The following is a 15,326-nucleotide window of genomic DNA, read 5'->3' as shown; positions in this document are numbered from 1 at the left end:
TTGCAATAGAATTAATAAAAGCAAATACCTAGGAACGAATCTAATGATCAAGGTGCAACCACTATACTGAAAACCACAAAACATTGCTGAGAGAAATTAAAGATCTAAATACATGTAAAGATATGCCATGTTCATGGACTGGACAATTTGATGTTATTAAGATGTCAGCTCTCCCCAAACTGATCGATAGATCACAATCCTAAATTCCAAGAGGAGTTTTTGAAGAAACTGACAAGTTGATCCTAAAATTTATATGACAATTCAAGATACCTAGAATAACCAAAATAGTACTGAAAAAGAACAAAGTTGGAGAATATAAATGTATTTCAAGACTTTCTATTAAGCAACAGTGATCAATTCAGTATGGTTTTGGTTTAAGGACAAACGAATAGGTGAATAGAACAGGATAGGAAGCCCAAAACAACAGACCCACATTTATGGTCAGTTAATAAGGGAAAGGAAACTCTTTATTGAATGGTGTGAGAATAACTGACTATCCATATTAAAAAAAAAAAAGGGGGCTTCCCTGGTGGCGCAGTGGTTGAGAGGCCGCCTGCCGATGCAGGGGACACGGGTTCGTGCCCCGGTCCGGGAAGATCCCACAGGCCGCGGAGCGGCTGGGCCCGTGAGCCATGGCCGCTGAGCCTGCGCGTCCGGAGCCTGTGCTCCGCAACGGGAGAGGCCACAACAGTGAGAGGCCCGCGTACCGCAAAAAAAAAGTAAAAATTAAAATAACACACTGTCCAGTGGGGAGTAAGATGCAACCCCACCTAAGAAACTTGATAATAGCACAGCAGGCAGAGTTGGAAGACAGTCTCCAGAGATGAGAGCAATGGGTATCCACACGGACTCCAGGGAGAGCTGCTGGGAATGGGGGACCAGACAGTGAGGAAGAGGATAACGGGTTGGGTGAAGGCCACGGCATCTCCACTTTGGGTATACAAGACAGTGAAGCAACACAACACCCGATCTGTCCCCACCTCGCTCAGCTCAATACCATCTAGGTACCACACCTTAACGCTTCAGTGAAGATGTGTGCAAATCTTCCTTTGAGCTCATCATCTGGCCTGTTTGGAGAGGTAAATGAGGACATTTAGGAACAGAGAGGAGTGTTGAGTGGTGGTGGCCCTTTCATCATTGGCAGTACCTTCACTGGGGATTACTTGGCTAAGCACCGTATCTGCACAGCTGGAGAAATACAAGTTCCTGGCAGGCCGACGTACCGTAGCAAACAGATTCACAATGTTAACGGTGCAAACACAACAGGCATTGCTTCCTGCCTTCTGTGCCGAGTCCGAGGAAGGTGGTCCCACTGGGGACTCTCCTTCATGCAGTGATTAGATCCCAAACTCTTTTCATCTCACGGCTTCTCCATCTTCCTAGGTCCTTGTCATCTGCTTCCAGGAAAGGGAAAAGGAGGAAGGAGGCAGGAAAGACACATCTATTTTTTTTAAGTTTTTGGTCCAGCGACCTTGGGACAAAGATTTCTTAGATAGGATATGTAAAGAACAAACCATCAAAGAGAAAAACTGACAAACCAATTAATTGGTCTGCATTAAAATGCAAATTTTCTCCTTTTCAAAAGACGCTATTAACAAAACGAAGAGACAAGCCACAAAGAGATCATTTTTGTAGTCCATATATGTGACAAAGGGCTTCCATCGAGACTATACAAAGGACGCTTATAATTCAATAAGAAGACATTTTTAAATGGGGAAAAGTTTTCAAAACATTCACAAAAGGAGATATACAAATGACCAAGAAGTACATCAAAAGGATGCTTGATAGCTGTAGTCAAGGAAATGCAAATTAAAACTACAGTGAGATACCATGACACACCCACCAGAATGTTTAAAATTAATGGGACTGGGCTTCCCTGGCAGCGCAGTGGTTAAGAATCGGCCTGCCAATGCAGGGGACACAGGTTCAAGCCCTGGTCCAGGAAGATCCCACATGCCGCGGAGCAACTAAGCCCGTGCGCCGCAACTACCAAGCCTGCACTCTAGAGCCCGTGAGCCACAACTACTGAGCCCACATGCCACAACTACTGAAGCCCACGCACCTAGAGCCCGTGCTCTCCAACAAGAGAAGCCACCACAATGAGAAGCCCACGCACCGCAACTAGAGAGGAAGCCCGTGCACAGCAACGAAAATGCAGCTAAAAATAAATAAGTGTTTTAAATAAAATTAACGGGACTGACCGTATCAAGTGTTGGTGAGGGTGTGGAATAGCAGCTCTCATATACAGTATTGCCGAATGTAGAGCGGTACAACCACAGCGGAAAACAGTTTGGCGGTCTCTGGTAGTTAAACAAGTAGTCATATGAGTCAGCAATTCCACTAGAGTCATGTAGCCAAGAGAACAGAAAACACGTTTACCTGGAGACTGATACAAATGTGCAGAGCAGCCTGATCCACCATAGCCCTAAACTACCAACAACCCAAATGCCCACAAGCAGGTGAACGTGGGTAAACAAACTGTGGCAGATTCATACAGTGCAAACCTACTCGGCATAAAAACAACAAACAAACCACACACACACTATTGCTACACGCAACACGGATGGATTTCAGAACATTACGTTAAGCAAAAGTAGCCAGCCCGGACGATTTCATGTTGTGTGATTCCATTTATATGAAATCTTAGACTAGGCAACCATCTAGGGTAATGTAAAGCAGATCTGTGGTTGGGCAGGGGCTGGGGGGGGAGGGTAGGGAGAGGCGTCCTACCACCAAGGCGCACGAAAAAACCTTTGGGATGATGGAAATGTTCTATAACTTGATTGTGGTGACGGTGGCCTACATCAATCTGGGAGCGGGGACATCCATAAAATGGCATACTTTTAAAGGGTGCATTTCATTGTATGTGAACTATGCCTTCATAACATTGATTAAAAAAAAGAAAGTCTTAGTCGAGAAAATGCACACATATCTCCTGTCACATTCCAGTGGTCAGAACAATTGATCACAAGGGCAATGCAGCCTCAAGGGAAGCGGGGAAATGTAGTCCAGCTGTGTGGCCAGGAGAAAGAGGAAAATTAGTTTGGGTGAACAGCAACACATCCCACTGTCTGTGGCCCAGAAGGTTCCTAGACACCTCTTCCAAGGCAGATAAGGCAGGGCTGGCCAAAGTTCACAGCAAGACAGTAGATGAGGCCTGGGACGGGGACCTGAGCATGGAGCTACGGGGGCAAAGAGAAAAAGGATGTCTTCCCAGAGAAGAGGGGTTGGTCAACAGGCTGATCCCAGAAGAATCAAGCAAGAGGAAAAGGAATCAACGACAGCATGGGAACAGGGAAGCAGATGCTGGAGAACTGGTGAGAAGTTCTGCGCAGCTGGGCAGCGTGCCTGGGGAAGAGGAGTGGGTGGTGGGGCTTCCTGGGTCTATGGTGAGGGGCTAAGCAGTGCACACCCTGAAAAGCCTGGAAGGGTCTGAGGGAAGCTCTGGCTCTGACAGCCCCCAGGCTGTTCCCATCCTTCATCCCGGAGCTGCTGTGCTCAGAACACCCGGCAGCTGCACTGCCCTCTCCCACGCAGTCCCAGCACCTAGGAGTGGGGGCAGGTCCCCGCACGGGACACAGGCCCCAAGCAAGACGGGCTGGAGGCAGCCCCCTCCGCTGGAGGAGAAGCTCCAGCTGTGACTCAGGCTGCTCGCCTCAAATCCGGAGTCAGCGTCACAGGCAGGAAGTCCTGCGTGGCCGGAGCCCACTCGCAAGGCCCACACCCATCTGAGTCACGGCACAGGGAGAAGGCACCCGTTGCTCAGGCAACCGAGGCCCCAGCTCTGGGCATGGATTCCGGCCTGGTTAACCCCTCACCTGCCAAGTAGGGGGCATCTGGCCCCCAGCTTCTATAAGTCAAAACTCTAGACTCACCTGGATTGGCTCTACCTGCCATCCAGCCTGTCCCCCAAAAGGCGTCTCAGAATGGAGGATGCAGAATCCGCTTCACCCTGTTCCTCGCTGTTCCACTGAGGAAAAGAAGGCTCAGAAGGGGCCAGGCCCTCACCCAAGGTGACCAGCTAACCAGTGGCAGAACTGAGATGGGAACCCCAAGTGTCCTGGCTTCTGCCTACGAGGTCATCTTATCCACCAGGTGTGATGGGGGAGAGCCTAGAGCCTATGAAAATACTTAAGGCCTAGAAAAGAATGATTGGTTCCAAAATACAAAAAGAAAACTGCAGAATCAAATTTAATAAAATGTTTAATGTTTATAGAACAGAACTTGGAGGTCGGCTTCATTAATGGCTACATTTAGAATGTGTAAAATGTTTCCTTACATTTGAAAACAATGTCTAGATTAGCTTCCGTCACCTTGTAAGAATTCCCAAGTATTCAAGAGGATGTCTGAAAAAGCTTGACCAACACTGAATTAGTTACCTGTGACCCGATAATTTCAAAAGCAAAATTGTAAATGTCTTTTCAATTTATTTACAGTAAGAAAAAAATCCATATTTCATATGTGATCTGTGTTATTTATGAGAGAAGCTTCCAGAAATAAGGAGGCAAAAGCCCAGTGGAACCTCTATGTGCCTCTGACTGTACCAACTTCCCTACCTAAGGCTAAAAGTGGGGAAGAAAGAGGGCCCAGCCTGGGGATGCAGCTCCCGCCCTCACCTCAGTGCAGCAGGATGGGAAGGTGCCCTGCCTCAGCATGAAATGGACCTGGAGGATTTTCCCCTCCTGAATAGCAACAAATCTCCTCTTCCGGCGGGACTGGCAGCCAGCTGAGCTGCAGCCACAGTCACAGCATCCTCCCAGCCACGCTGAGTGTGCGCACTGCGGCTTCCCGCACCCACCGAAAGGACCGATCCTATTAGATAAGGTGCCGGGGAGAAGTCCGATGTCATGTTCCACGTAGGTTATGCTGATGGAAACAAGATAAAGGCTTCGTGCCTGGATCTTAGTTGTATCAGGAGTCCTGGGAAACGCTTTCCTCCAGTAAATGGTAGATTATTTGCTCTCTGGGGTAATTAGACATTCACAGACCTGCAGTCTCTCCTGCGAGGATCCACAGATGATTCTAAAGTGGCTGGCCAGGGAGTCAGCCCTCCCAGGGCATGGGAGGTAGGCATGGGGAAGAGAGCAGAGCTCAGGACCCGAACACATGGGCTCAAATCGTGAATAAAGTTACTAACTAGCCAATCCTTCGCCATTCCCGGTGGTTCACCATTGCTGGCCTCAGTTTCTTCATCTGTAGGATGTAAGGAGGGGACGAGATTTCCATCTCAAAGTTTCCCTTCAGCTCCCAAAGTTCAAGAGCTTTAGCTGTTCTCTGTGGCCATGTGGCTCCTGCCCTGAGTCTTTTAGTCCTAGTGACCCCAAAGGTCTACCCTAAGCCCAAGGACCACCTCGGTCCCAGGCAGAACATCTGCTATAGGGGCCTCCTGGCCCCCTGCCCTGTCTTCCCTCTCCCTCCACAGATGGGGCTGCCTGCCCTGTGCTGGTGCCCATCACTCAGACTGGGACACCAGCAAACCTGGGGTACCCAAAGTATCTTCGTAACGTAAGCACCTTACAACAATAAAATTACATTTGCCCACCCCATCTTTTGCGCGGTTGTCATTTTTTTCCATTTTCATACATTACAAACCCTATGATACAATGCTATACTTTTTCCTTGAAGCAGTCATTTGTCTTTTAAAAACAACAAAAGAGGGCTTCCCTGGTGGCGCAGTGGTTGAGAGTCCGCCTGCCGATGCAGGGGACACGGGTTCGTGCCCCGGTCCGGGAGGATCCCGCATGCCGCGGAGCGGCTGGGCCCGTGAACCATGGCCGCTGGGCCTGCGCGTCCAGAGCCTGTTGCTCCGCAACGGGAGAGGCCACAACAGTGAGAGGCCCGCGTACCGCAAAAAACAAACAAGCAAACAAAAACAACAAAAGAAGGGAAAATGTTGTTTTTTTATATTTACTGACACTTCGCCATTATCAGTGCTTTTCATCCTTTCTTTTATATCTGAGTTTCCATATGGTGCCGTTTCCCTACATTTGAAAAACCTCCTCTAGCATTTTGTGAAATGCAGGTCTGCTCATCTTTGGTTTAGCTGAAAATGACTTTCTATTGCCTTCATGTTTTTGAAAAGGATAGTTTTCACTGGATATAGAATTTTCAGTTGACTTTAAAGATGCATTCCATCATCATATGATCCCCATTGTTTTTGATGAGAAGTTTGTTCTCATTTGTATCATTGTTCCCCAGGATGTAAACTAGTTTTTGTCTCTGATTTCAAGTTTTTTCCCTTTCTTTGGTTCTCAGTAGTTGGATGATAACATGCCTAGGTAGCAGTTTTCTTTGTATTTATCCAGCTGTGGGGTTAGCTGAGTTTCCTCGATCTGTAAGTTTATGTTTTCATAAAATCTGTGGAAATCTACATTGTTTTTCCCATATGTTATTTTCTGCCCGATCTTCTCTTTCTCCTCCTTCTAGGACTCCAATCACACATGAAATAGGCCACTCAATATTGTCTCACAGGCCAAGGAGACCATGTTCAATGTTACTTCAGTTAATTTTTTTTCTCTATGCTTCAGATTGGGTCATTTCTTTTGATCTATCTTCAGTTTCACTCACCCTTTCTTCTGGCATCTCCAATTTGCTATTAAGTCCATTAATAAATTTTTCGTTTCAGATATTTTAGTTCCCAATTCTGGAATTTCCATTTCATTCTTACTTTTATCTTCTTTCTCCCATCTGCTCATCATTATGATCGAGTCTTTGTATATTTTAATAGCTTCTTTTTTAAAGACCTGTCAGCTACTTCCAACATCTGGGTCATTCTGAGGTCCATTTCTATTGACTGTTTTTCTTTTCACTATTGATCATGTTTTATGTTTCTCTGTGTCTAGCAAATTTTAAGTGTCTACCGGTCATCGCATACAATATGTTGTAGAGACTCTGGGTTCTGAATTTTTTTTCCATGATGGCTTTACTCACACGTCTGGCAATTGGACTGGCTGTCAGCTAGGACACCTCAGTTCACCTCCATCCTCCTGTAGGCTACACCAGCTTCGTGGCCTAGTGGTCTCAGGATGGTATTCCAAGAGGCTGACACCAGAAACTGCAAAGCAACTTAAGGTCTAGCCTTGAAAGTCATATAATATCCCTTCTACATAGTCTGTTGATCAAAGCAAGAGTCTCATTGCAAAGGGACATACATACTTGGATGCAAGAGTTTTGTGGCCATAAACAGTCTACCATAGCACCCTTTACTATCCTTAGAATGAAAGCATAGAAAATAGAACCAACCTCAAATTTTTTAAAACTCAAAATAATTCAGTAACCATAGTATAAGGGAGGTACGAGAGGGAAATAAATTATGATAAAACAATGTATATTTCAGTATGTAAAAGTTGGGCATAATTGCCCTAGAAGACATAATGAAGTAATCAGCTTCTAATATTTCTATGCAGATCTACACATGCAGAGGCGCACAGGAGTATTATACTGGTGACTCAGATATCATGAGCATCATTACCATCACTGATGATTTCCAAAATGGTGAACAACTGTTGGTAATGTTCAGAACAAAACAAAATTCCCCTGATTTACACCACAGTTGCATTCCTGGACTATTCGGTGTAGATTAAAAGCCATGCAAAGAAGTACTTATGTTCTAGGTTCAGATACATGTGAACAAGTTTGGCCCCTACAGGAATGTCTACAGGACATTCAAAGTCCAACAGGACAAGAGACAATTTATTGAGAACATTACAGGATAACTAGGTACCTCCTTCATCTTTGGTCCAACCAAAACCGCACTCTAGAGTTTGAGGTGTCCCTGGGGAGTGGTACTGCTGGTTGAAAACCATCAGACTGGGGGCTATTAAAACAGGGCTATGGACCAGAAATGCACACTGTGGAAGTCTCCTGGTGCACTGTCAGAGGCAAAGCAATGCCCAAGAGGACTACCAGTGAGGCTCTGGAGAGAAAAGGAAGAAAACAGAAGAGGTGCCCAAGAGGGTGTGATCAAAGCAGGTACAGCTCCCAGCAGATCATGAAGTAAGTAGCTCCGTGCTTCCCACCCACATCAGAATCAGGAAAGACCCAGTGATGCAGCCCCTTTGGGGGAGGGCAGGCCGAGCAGCCCACCATACCCGTCTGGCTCGTAGCCTCCATCCTGAGCACAGGAAGGCAGCGGACCGGCAGTCGTCTGCCCTGCTCCAACATCTGAAGCTGACCCTACGGACTTACTTCTGTTGAACTTTAAAGAGGAACAGGGACTTCCCTGGTGGTCCAGTGGTTAAGACTCCGTGCTCCCAATGCAGAGGGCCCGGGTTCGATCCCTGGTCTGAGAACTAGATCCTGCACGTCACAACTAAGCGTTCGCATGCTGCAACAAAGATGCCGCATGCTGCAACTAAGACCCAGCACAGCCACATAAATAAATAAATATTTTTTAAAAAATAAAGAGGAACAACTTCAGTGCCTCTGGGCGTGGATTCTGGCGGAGGGGGATACCTCGAGATTTTGTGTTTAAGGCTGTGCCCACACACTGCCAAAGTTTTTCTTGAGGAATGAGAGAAGATCACAGCTTGGTTTGATAGCAGTGGGCGAGTCCCCAGAGGCAAAGGGAGCCAGCCAAGAGCTTCCGTGTGTCTGCATGTGGCACACGCGTTGAGAGTGTGATCTATGGGTTATGGAGTCATTTCTGTTAATTAAACTCCTTAATGTAATTTTGAGGTAAGAGTGCTTGGCCTGTATTTCCGACAGTCCCTGGAGGACCAGGAAAGTGGGAGAATATGTCATCTGGCAGAGCAACATGAAACTTAATCACCGGGGGGAATTCGTGGAAAACTGTACTGATGGGGGAGAGGTACATAGATGGACAAATTGACACACAGAATCTGTACTCCTTTACCAATGATCAAGGTTGACAGCAGGGTTTTGTTTCCCCTCCATGGCCAACCCCCCACCCACCCAGCCTCCAGTAGCATCTGCATCCCCCCAGAGGCCAGCTCGCTCCCTCCTCCAAAGTCCTGTGGTGGCTGTTCTCACTCCTGTGTCGTGACAGGCCCTCCCCTCCCCACCTCAGAGTCAGGATCCTCTGATTTCCCCCCAAAATCGAACCCTCTTGCTCCTCAGGTTGTGTTTATGTAGGGCCATAAAAGTGCCGTGTTAACTCAAGGCCGTGCATCTTTGGAAGGAAATCAATACATAATTATGTGTTCTGTCTGGGCAGCAATGGCCCAGAACCAGGCTGACTGGGAATTAGATAAAGTAGAAAACAGAGTGGTCAAGGCTGGCCAAGCTGACCGGCGATGCACATTGGCTGGGAAGGATGTGGAAGCTCTGGCCACCTCTTGGGTCTCAGAGCCTTTACTCGTGAAGCTGCCGTGTCCTGGGATGAGTTCAGACCAGCAGGTGGCGGGGTGGGGTGGGGGGGATGACTGGCTCCTTGGCTTCTCCCTGTGGAGGATTCACTGCTGCGTCTACGGAGGGCAGGACTCTGGGGCAGCCTCCAGGCCTCCACACTCTCCCTCTCAAATCCACCCCACATGGGTGCCCGCAGCCCAGATGATCTTCCTAAAGTGTAGATATGACCACTTCATTTCTCTGCTTAAAGCCGTTCCTGGGAAGCAGCATGGGGGTTAAATCATCCTCCATGAAATCAGAAAGGCCTAAGTTTGCATCTTTCCTGGGCCCCCGTAAGTCACGGAACCCCTCTGTCAAACAGACAAGGAGATGGAGCCTACAGAGTTGTAAGGGTTCTATGAAATCACACGGGCAAAACACGTAACCCAGTGCCCAGCACATAGTAAGTACTGGCCTTCATCACCATCATCATCATCATCGTTGTCATCACTTTTTTATGGCTTCCCAGAAGCAGTGCCTGATGATCTAAGCCAAATGAAGAGCCTGTAGCCAAGAACGGGTGGGGGAGGGGTCTTAGTCCGTTAGGGCTGCTGCAATAAGGTGCCATAGATACCAGTGGCTGAAACAACAAACATTGATTTCTCCCAGTTCTGGAGGCTGGGTAGTCCCTGATCCAGGTCCCTGCAGATTAAGTGTCTGGTGAGAGCCCTCTTTCTGGTGTGCAGATGGCTGCCTGCTTGCTGTGTCCTCATGTGGTGAAGAGAGAGCTCGCTCTGTGTCTTGTCCTCTTTTTAGAAGGGAACTAATCCCATCCTGAGGGCCCCACCCTCATGACCTCATCTAACTCTAATCACCTCCCAAAGGTCCCACCTCCAAATACCATCACACTGAGGATGAGAATTTCAACATATGAACTTGGGGTGGGGGATACACATTAGGTCCACAGCAGTGGGGGAGGTGAGAGGAAGCTGTGGCATCTTCAAAGGGACAGTTGCTGAGCAGATGGTGGGTCCAGCTGGTGTTTGGGTAAAATGCTCACTTTCTTCATCTTCCCCAGGCCTCCCTCCACATGTTTGAGCAACAGCACTTATGATTTGGAAGAGCTTCAGTCATCTTTCCTCCACTTGTGGGAGGCTCCGAGCCTCGTGGGTGCAGGACCTGGATGAAAGTCACGTCCCAACGGGCTTCCCTGTGATGCTGGCATGTGCTTGTGACAATGGAGGGGCTGAGCTTGGCTACGGCTGGCTCACAGCACTGACCACGCAAAGATCCAAGCTCATTCTGGGACTAGTGTTCAGACCTCAGTCTTGGGCTGGGGCCAGAGCTCAGTCTGGAATTGGGGTCAGAGCTCAGCCCAGGGCTGGGATCAGTCCTCAGCCTGTAGCCAGAATCAGGGCTCACAGGAGCTACAGGTGAGACTCAGCCTGAGAACAAGGAACAGAATTTCTTGCTGTGAAGCTTAAAGATTTCTATGAACATAACCCACGGCCAAAGCTTTGCGGGCATCAGGCTCTAACCACACCACTGATGTTCCAGGGGCTGAAATGCATCATTTCCCTCCATGGCTTTAATGCATCTTCTGACCCACATGCAACATTAATGCAGACATTTTTAAAGACAAAAATATCAACATTAGTGATTTATCTTCTGCAGCCAACACGCCTGCCATAACCATTCTGCCTCTTGATACCAAAAAGGACCCTCAACAGGCAGAAGGAAAGCAAAAGTAAACCTCCCTTGAATATTTCCAAAGACCCAGGTATTCGGGCCCTCTGTAGCCAATACCCCTCCCATGGCAAGAAGGGAGCCCACCGGGCCAGAAGGACAGAGTGGACGGTGCTAGTGGCCGCAGGGCATGGGCTGGAGAGCGTCCACCAGGAGAAGAGGGGAGTTGGACATAGACCAGAGAGCACAGAAGAGGATCCGGGGATCCCTGAGTGAGAACAGGCCTGAGGACAAGGCGATGGGAAGGGGGGCCAGCGTCTCTGCCTTGGATTCCATACTGCCCTTCACCAGCAACAGAAGCCCCTGAGGGGAGCCCATCCTCTCTCCCTCAGGATAAGGAGCACGTGGGTGCAGCACCCATGGTCCCCGCCCCACGTGGCCCAGATGCCATGTTCTCCCTCCAAGCTCTTTCCCTATGGGGACAGCAGACCTGCCCACGTCCAGCCTTCTCTGTATCTCCCTCCCCAGCCTTGATGTCCCCCAGCCCTCTGTAGACTCAAGTCTCTATTTCATCCCCCAATTCCTCAACTGAGATGACTCCAGAGGGCAAACTCTTCCACAGCATTAAAAAATAATTTACAGAAATAATGTTCCTTTAATAAAAGCCGCCTAGAATGATACAATTTTTATAGCGCGTGCCAGAATAAGAAAGGTCCGAGCTCTCGGAGAAAAATGAATCTCTCCCACTCCAGTATACTCCAAACGATACAACCTCCTCGGGTGAATATAATATATTGACTTGGAAAGTTTAACTTGTAAGGTAATTGGGCCAAGATGGCCACTTATTCTACACCAAAGCCCTCCAAAGACAAGCTCTTTCAGCCCGGCTCATAAATATAAGGACAGGAAGAACAAACTCGCTTCTGCTGCTTCTTTGTCTTTTTTTTTAATATAATTAAACAGTTAGTGGCTAAATTGCATTGTAATTGATCGCAAAATTGCTTTTTTAATGAGATTTAGACACTAGGAAATAGCTTTTTTTTTCTTCAATACGCCCAAAGTGAACTTGGTCATTTTGACAACAAACTGTCTCCTTGGCTGTCTCCTCGGCTGGTGTGACCCTGAGATTTAGCAGAGAGGAAGGTACGGGGCCAAGCCAGCAGACCCTCCTGCCTCCAGCAAGGATGGCACTTTTATAACACCCTCCTCCCAGGACGCTCAGAGCAACTTCACGCCCTTCCCCGCTCCACCCAATATGCCTGGAGTGTCAGAGCTGGAGTCCCGAGATTATCCTGTCCGCCCTCCTCATTTTCCAGTGCCTTTTTTTTTTTTTTTTTTTTTTTGCGTGCTGTCAGTGGAAGGAGCAGGGTGTGCAGGGACCCTGGAGGAAGGCGGGGGAGGGGGTCACGGCAACCCCACAGAACTGAGGGAATTCAGGCATCAGGAGGATGGAGACAGAGGACGGCGGAGCCGGCGGCCATCGGGAAGCAGCTTTGTCTGCCTTAAGATGGCAATAACATGAACAGGTCTGCACCTAGAAGAGACCTCACTCTGGCTTTTGTCAAGAGAAGAGATCTGAGGGAGGCCATGGGATGTCGTGAAGACAGGCAGGAGGGTTTACCGAGCGTCCAGACAGGAAGAGAGAGCAGCTGCGACCAGGTGGAGGTGATGGAGGCGGCAGACAGAAATGGACAGATCTGAGAGATATTTTGGAGGTAAAATGGACAGGACACAATGTGATTAGATAAGGGAGGGTGACGAACAGGAGGGAGTAAAGCATGGATCTGCCTCGGGCCACTGGAGGAGCAGTTGCACCACCGGCTGGGCAGTGGCCCCCCCTGCTCCAGACTCCGCGTCCCCTCTGCGCACCTAGGGCCCACCCCCAGCACTAGCACCCTAACCATGCCAAGCTCCTTAGCAGCAGAAGTCATTTATTCCTCATAACAACTTAGGTCTGTTATTACTCCCATTTAAGAGACGGGGATACAGGCTCAGAGACACGAAGGAACTTGCCAAGGTCACCCAGCCAGTAAGTGGCAGGCGCAGGGTTCAAACCCGGGCCATCTCAATCCACAGCCCATGTTGTCACCCACCTCACACACTGTCCTGGGTTCAGTTCCAGGTCCCAGGAGGCCTCCCCCTTCTGCCCGTCTCGTCCCTGGGTTGCTGTATGATCCCTGTCTCTCCTGTGCGCGTGGGCATCCTTTCAATGACCCTCCCCACAACAGCTGAGGCAAGTTAGTTTTGTCTCTGTCCCTTGCCACTCTGTGGCTGCGTCAGTGACCTTGGGAAATCAATTCTGCACAGATTCAAATACAAATTCATCAAGAAGTCTGGAAGCAGTCGCCCACCCAGCACACTTCTGATATGGCCTGCGGATCAATTAGAATAATGCTAGCTCCTGCTGGATAAACATCAGAAATTTAAGATCTTGACACAATGAAAGATCACCTCTCACTCACCTAAGAGTCCAGGGTGAGTGGGTGTTCCTGGCTGGCAAACAAATTTCCTCCCCTTAAGGATTCAGAGACGCTGGTTCTCTCCATCTTGTGTCCACACCATCCTCCAGGGCAAGGCTCTGCAAACTTTTTCTGTAAAGGGCCAGAGTGTAAATATTTTAGGCTTTGTGGGCCAGACCACCTCTGTCACAACTACTGAACTCTGCCATTGTAGGGAGAAAGTGGGCATTGATGATATTAAACGAATGGGCATGGCTGTGTTCTAATAAAACTTTATTTACAAAAACAAGTAGCAAATTTCAATAAAACTTTATTTACAAGAACACGCAGCAGGGCAGATTTGGCCCATGGGCTATAGTTTGACTCCTACTTCCAACTGGCAAAGGGGATAAGGGGCTGATAAAGGAATACCTACTTCCTAAGCTCCTTCAGCCAGAAATGTCACACATCACTTTCACGTACATCCATGTGTCCCTACCTAGATGGAAATGTAGTCCCTGGCTGGGCAATCACTTCCCAGCAACAATGCTACACTGCGGGATGGAAAGCATGCATGGGTCTTCGGCAACTGGCTAGCCAGCCATCTCTGGGAATTTAGTTACATTCTACTAATACCCAGCCTCTACTATGTGGCAGGCTCTGTGCTCCATCTGGGGACACAGAGGGGTCCACAAGACATGGCTCCAGCCCTAGAAGGATCAGAGTCTAGTTTAAACTGAAAATGCAGCTGTTTTTAAGATAAGACTTCACGTCTCTTTCTGAGGCTTTCTAAAAGGTACCCCAGGGCTTCCCTGGTGGGGCAGTGGTTAAGAATCCTCCTGCCAATGCAGGGGACACGGGTTTGAGCCCTGATCTGGGAAGGTCCCACATGCTGCGGAGCAACTAAGCCCGTGCACCACAACTACTGAGCCTGCGCTCTAGAGCCTGCGAGCCACAATTACTGAGCCCATGTGCCACAACTACTGAAGCCCGCTCACCTAGAGCCCGTGCTCCGCAACAGGAGAAGCCACCACAATGAGAAGCCCACACGCCACAACGAAGAGTAGGCCCCGCTCGCTGCAACTAGAGAAAGACCAGGCATAGCAATGAAGGCTCAACACAGCCAAAAATAAATATAAATAATAATTAAAATAAAAATAATTTAAAAAAAAAAGCCAGAAGAAATGCCAGGTCATTAAAAAAAAAACAAGGTACCTCAAATACCAGGCTGAAAACCGTGGTGCTACCAGGGAGCTGATGGGAAAGGCAGAGAATTGATGGAAGCTTCACAAAGCAGGGACCATTGTATGTATTTACCATTGACTCCTGGAGCTCAGCACAGGGCCTGGCACATAGTACGTGTTGAATGAATGAATGAATGAACACCTAGATCATCTGTAGAGTTAGACCCTGGAGGTTTGGAGGTGGGTGGGTAACTTGAACATGCTTGATTGGCTTATCATCTACACCAGAGAATCTTAGATTAATGCAATGTCAAAATATCAAAGGGGAGTAATTTTCATCCAAACAAAAAGAGTAAAAACTTAGATTCACCACGTAGACATTTGGCCTAGAAAAGAAATTCTAGTCCTAGTGAAACCAGGAGACCTAACTCTAAGAATCTGTAACAATAACAGCCATAGGGGATGTATGTATATGTATAGCTGATTCACTTTGTTATAAAGCAGAAACTAACACACCATTGTAAAGCAATTATACTCCAATAAAGATGTTAAAAAAATTAATTGTAAAAAAATAAATGAAATAACAGCCACAATTCAATACAATTCTTTACACCTGATAAAATGCATCCACAGCCATGAACTCATGGGAAGCCTCATAAATACTGTGAGGTCGACAAGGCAAGCTCCATTCTCCCCATTTTACAGAAAAGGATACAGAGGGCCCAAGAGG

General features: G+C 47.9%; 1 long non-coding RNA gene across 1 annotated transcript in view; it reads right to left on the bottom strand.

Moving 5' to 3' along the window:
- The window catches only part of LOC125962103 (uncharacterized), a 159,381-nt gene that overhangs the window by 132,574 nt on the left and 11,481 nt on the right, over positions 1 to 15,326 (bottom strand). The window contains exon 2 of the long non-coding RNA XR_007473513.1: positions 13,437 to 13,565. This is a non-coding gene — a long non-coding RNA (uncharacterized LOC125962103). The remainder of the gene's footprint in view (positions 1 to 13,436; positions 13,566 to 15,326) is intronic.

This window comes from Orcinus orca, chromosome 19 (assembly GCF_937001465.1).
Source record: "Orcinus orca chromosome 19, mOrcOrc1.1, whole genome shotgun sequence".
Taxonomy (NCBI): Eukaryota; Metazoa; Chordata; class Mammalia; order Artiodactyla; family Delphinidae; genus Orcinus; species Orcinus orca.
Note: the sequence above shows the minus strand (reverse complement) of the source record. Positions and strands in the feature narration are given on the sequence as shown.